Source organism: Nerophis ophidion, linkage group LG11, assembly GCF_033978795.1.
Source record: "Nerophis ophidion isolate RoL-2023_Sa linkage group LG11, RoL_Noph_v1.0, whole genome shotgun sequence".
Classification (NCBI taxonomy): Eukaryota; Metazoa; Chordata; class Actinopteri; order Syngnathiformes; family Syngnathidae; genus Nerophis; species Nerophis ophidion.
Window position 1 is genome coordinate 2,193,032 of NC_084621.1, and position 6,000 is coordinate 2,199,031.

Consider the following 6,000-nt stretch of genomic DNA (forward strand, 5'->3'; position numbering starts at 1 on the left):
TTCTAGGGGTGTAACAGTACGTGTATTTGTATTGAACCGTTTCGGTACGGGGGTTTTCGGTTCGGTGCGGAGGAATACCGAACGAGTTCCACACGAACATATGAAGTAGCCGCCTATGCTAAAGTCTTAACAAGCTGCTCCGCTCCGTTTTGCCTGTGTCTGTACACAGCACCCTGCATTGTCCCGCCCACACAACCATTTGATTGGTTACATACAAAGCCAATCAGCAATGCGTATTCAGAGCGCATGTCGTCAAGGCTTAAGTGTCGATGTCGAGCAGATAAGTGTTTAGCAGGGGAGCAACTCACTCTCCACAAGTTATATTCCAAGTCAACTACTTTCTAAACAGCACTATGAGCCCATTGACCTTCTAGAAACAAACTGCAGCTCAGCTCACTCGCAGTCCAGGCTTGAGGTGAAGGCTAGTTAGCTTTTAGCGAAACGTTAACTCATTTTGCGGTGTGTGTGTGTGTGTGTTACGGACAGTGTTGATTGAGGTGTGTTGAAGCAGCAAAAAAGGACATTATATTAAATGAAGAGTTTCTGTCTCTGATAGTGTATATAATAATGTAAGTGCATCATAAAGCCTACATAAACTCCATGGTGGTCAGGGATGAATTTTCAGCAATAGTTACATGAATCATTAGTAATGTAGCAGCCTAGTTTTGAATAGCAGGGTCCCTGCTATCACATGTTGATACAAATATAACATTTACATAATAAAAGTCAACTACAGGCTTCCCAAAGGCTGTAATAAATTAAGCATGATGACTTGACTTGAAACTGTTTAATGTTGCACTTTTTATATGTAGAAGAAAAGTTGTGTCATTTTATTTAATGAAAGCAACAACTTGAGGCAGTTTAATGTGGATTAACGTGGGCAGAATTATTATAGTGTTCCCAATGTTAAAAGGATCAAGCCATTGTTTACAGATTTGGTAAACAAATACCCCAAAAATGCATATTTTGTTGTTTTCTTACTGTACCGAAAATGAACCGAACCGTGACCTCTAAACCGAGGTACGTACCGAACCAAAATTTGTGTACCGTTACACCCCTATTATTTTAACTTTTTTTTTTAAGTACATAACTCCACGTGTTCATTCGTAGTTGTGATGCCTTCAGTGACCTTCTCAGTGACCTAGCGGTTAGAGCGACCGCCCTGAGATCGGTAGGTTGTGAGTTCAAACCCCGGCCGAGTCATACCAAAGACTATAAAAATGGGACCCATTACCTCCCTGCTTGGCACTCAGCATCAAGGGTTGGAATTGGGGGTTAAATCACCAAAAATGATTCCCGGGCGCGGCAAGGCTGCTGCCCACTGCTCCCCTCACCTCCCAGGGGGTGATCAAGGGTGATGGGTCAAATGCAGAGATTTCGCCACATCTAGTGTGTGTGTGACAATCATTGGTACTTTAACTTTTTAACTTTTCAGTGACAATCTACAATGTAAATAGTCAGGGAAATAAAGAAAACACATTGAATGAGGAGAAGGTGTGTCCAAACTTTTGGCCTGTAATGTATACCTGTATATTGTATACATATATATATATATATATATATATATATATATATATATATATATATATATATATATATATATATATATATATATATATATATATATATATATGCTATTGAAGTGGGAGGATAGTGATGATCAAAGCAATTTGCTGCTCGGGCCATAATTATTCATCAATAACTTAATAAAACATATAATAATCAGTTTTCCCTGCAAATTGAGTACAGAAGCTTTTATATCTTTATATTTCTATATATTTAATGTTACAAGCGGCCCTGTGAGGGCAGCCATAATTGCAATAAAAATGAGTTTGACACTCCTGCTGTATTAAAACGGAAGTGCCTGCAGAGACACCGAGGTTAAAAAAAAAGAGTTTTATTGTCTATCCCTGTGGACTTTTAATCCTTCCTAAAAGCCATACAGAACACCTGGGATCTACTTTACATTCCGCCACATAGCCAGCCGTCAGCGGGATGCATGAGTTGCATCTTCTCCTCTCCATAAATAAAGATATTCCTCTCATAAATTGATTCTGTCAGGGCAGTATAAAGCTCGGCATGAAAGGGCAGTGAATGTAGAAAATATTTACAGTGATGTTGAGGGGAGGTGGACAGCTACACACAATGCAGACTTTTGTTTACCATCCTAAAGTCTGGCTTGCTGAGTTTCAGACTTATTATTGGAAAAAAACTTTGTGGTGTATTTGTGACAGATGCACTTTATCAAATGATTGTTGATTGGGTGTTGAAAATGCAGTGCACTGCTGTTGATTTTGTCTCAACTAGTTTGTTACAGCCCCAAAAATAATGGTAAAACATGAGTTGGATCATTTAGACAGCGGTTGTGAGGATGCTGTATCAATAAACTGTGCCCCCTGAACCTGTTTAGGAGCACTTAAGGTACATATTATCCTGAGAGCCAGCATGCTCTGCAATATACAGTGGGGCAAAAAAGTATTTAGTTGTGCAAGTTCTCCCACTTCAAATGATGACAGAGGTCTGTCATTTTCATCATAGGTACACTTCAACTGTGAGAGACAGAATGTGGAAAAGAAATCCAGGAATTCACGTTGTAGGAATTTTAAAGAATTTATTTGTAAATGATGGTGGAAAATAAGTATTTGGTCAACCATTCAAAGCTCTCACTGATGGAAGGAGGTTTTGGCTCCAAATCTCACGATACATGGCCCCATTCATTCTTTCCTTAACACGGATCAATCGTCCTGTCCCCTTAGCAGAAAAACAGCCCCAAAGCATGATGTTTCCACCCCCATGCTTCACAGTAGGTGTGGTGTTCTTGGGATGCAACTCAGTATTCTTCTTCCTCCAAACACGAGTTGAGTTTATACCAAAAAGTTCTATTTTGGTTTCATCTGACCACATGACATTCTCCCAATCCTCTGCTGTATCATCCATGTATCCATTTTGGTATAAACTCAACTCGTGTTTGGAGGAAGAAGAATACTGAGTTGCATCCCAAGAACACCACACTCACTGTGAAGCATGGGGGTGGAAACATCATGCTTTGGGGCTGTTTTTCTGCTAAGGGGACAGGACGATTGATCCGTGTTAAGGAAAGAATGAATGGGGCCATGTATCCTGAGATTTTGAGCCAAAACCTCCTTCCATCAGTGAGAGCTTTGAATGGTTGACCAAATACTTATTTTCCACCATCATTTACAAATAAATTCTTTAAAATTCCTACAATGTGAATTCCTGGATTTTGTTTTCCCATTCTGTCTCTCACAGTTGAATTGTACCTATGATGAAAATGACAGACCTCTGTCATCATTTGAAGTGGGAGAACTTGCACAATCGCTGGCTGACTAAATACTTTTTTGCCCCACTGTATGTATGTATTATATATATATATATATATATATATATATATATATGTATGTTTGGCATAAGAGGGCTGTTTTGCTTCCGAAATGAGTAACTCTGATAAAACAAATAAACCGGGGTGACGATGTTGCAGCCATCAGTTTGGGCCGGGAGAGGTCATGAGCTCGATAAGGAATTTATCAAAGGGGTGTTTCTAAATTAATTTCAAATATAATATACATATACACTTATTGTCGCATTCTCGAGAATAACATGAGTTAATCAGGTCAATGACAATTGATTGTGCATTGAAGTAAATGTAGCACAGCATATACTTGTATGACCCAATCTAAACAACCTTTGCTACTATTTGTCAGGCATTCCACTGACAGTTTGTTTGTGCTTTAGTTTAGTTGGCAAGTATGATGGCAGCTACAGTTTCCATCTTAACGATCTAAAAATATTATTTGGGAATGTCCGGCGGGCCAGATTTGAGAAGCTTAACGGGCCGCATGTGGCCCCCAGGCCTTACTTTGCCCAGGTCTGATATAGCATGTTCTTCTTTTGAAAAGGTGTCATTCCGTCTATTTTTAATGTTGGGTTTCAATCAGAAAAGAAAATGTGTTATTTAGATGGGAGGTGCGATGGAGTGATGTATGTGTCATCATCACGACAGGCGACGTGTTGCTACGTACTTTTCGCAGCCGCAGAATCCATTTTGGCGACGACAGATGTTTCACCGTTGTGAGCGTGAGAAGCTACGAGTACGGTGATGTCACAGCACGAAGGGGAAGGTACCTGTCTGTGTCTCCAGGTGATGTAAATAAGGAGAAGAACAAAGATGACGGCAGCCTCAAACCCGGTCACAAGCATCCACATGCTGCTGTGACCACATTGTGAAGTATGTGGACCACACCACAGTAGTGGGCCTCATCTGTGACAATAACAACATGGACTACAGGGAGGAGGTGAAACATCTGGTTGACTGGTGCAGAACCAACAACCTGGTCCTGAATGTCGACAAGACCAAGGAGATCATCGTTGACTTCAGGAAGTACCAGTCCAGCCACGCCCCAATCTTCATCAACGGCACAGCGGTGGAGATGGTAAGCAGCACCAAGTTCCTGGGGGTGCAGATCACTGACAATATAACCTGGTCCCTACACACTGGAGCTCTTGTAAAAAGAGCTCAGCAGCGCATGCACTTTTTGCGTGGAATAAAAAGAGCACAGCTCCTTCCCCCCATTCTCACCACATTCTACAGAAGCACTATAGAGAGCCTCTGTAGGACTGGAGCCTGCAATGCCTCAGACTGGAAGTCTCTCCAGAGACTGGTGAGGACGGCGGAAAAGATTATCAGGACTCCTCTTCCTCCTATCCAGGAGATCGCAAAAAGCCGCTGCCTGACCAGGGCTCAGAAAATCTGCAAAGACTCCTCCCACCCCCACCAAGGACTGTTTTCAGTGCTGGAGTCTACGAAGAAGTTCCGCAGACTCCGAAGCAGAATCTCCAGGTTCTGTAACAGTTTCTTCCCTCAGGCCATAAGACTCTTGAACGCATCATAATTAAATCATCCCCTCAACTCCCCCCAAAATGGAATAACTCGCTGGAATAAAAAATACAATACAACAAACATCCATAAACCTGGATGCATATGCAAAAGTGCAATATATTTATCTGTACGGTAATCTATTTATTTATATCTGCACCTTGTTGTTTTTTTTATCCTGCATTGAAATTTCGTTCTTATTTGTACTGTAAAGTTCACATTTGAATGACCATAAAAAGGAAGTCTAAGTCTCTGTGGAAATAGACACAGTCGTCACACAGCACGTCAGCAAGCGACGTCTCTCGGTCACACTCGCACTTTCCACACCTGCCGACAGTCAACCTTGTCTCCGCCGACGTCAGCCGGGCGTCACACCGTCACAAGTCACACCTCCACTTGCCACCTGCCGCCGTCCCCTCGGACCGCTCCCGGAATGACGATTGGGTGACGCACGCGGACGACTGCTCAGGTGGGAAACATTTCACCCAAAGGTTGGAGGCCAACACACGACCCGGGCCACAGGTCAGACTGAGAGGCCGGCCGCTAAGAATCTGTGGGCGACAACGAGATGGAAAAAGAGATACTTTTTCTTTCAATGTGCTAATCGAGTTGAGTTTATACCAAAATGGATACATGGATGATACAGCAGAGGATTGGGAGAATGTCATGTGGTCAGATGAAACCAAAATAGACCTTTTTGGTATAAACTCAACTGGTGGTGTTTGGAGGAAGAAGAATACTGAGTTGCATCCCAAAAACACCATACCTACTGTGAAGCATGGGGGTGGAAACATCATGCTTTGGGGCTGTTTTTCTGCTAAGGGGACAGGACGATTGATCCGTGTTAAGGAAAGAATGAATGGGGCCATGTATCGTGAGATTTTGAGCCAAAACCTCCTTCCATCAGTGAGAGCTTTGAATGGTTGACCAAATACTTATTTTCCACCATCATTTACAAATAAATTCTTTAAAATTCCTACAATGTGAATTCCTGGATTTTTTCCCACATTCTGTCTCTCACAGTTGAAGTGTACCTATGATGAAAATGACAGACCTCTGTCATCATTTGAAGTGGGAGAACTTGCACAATCGCTGGCAGACTAAAT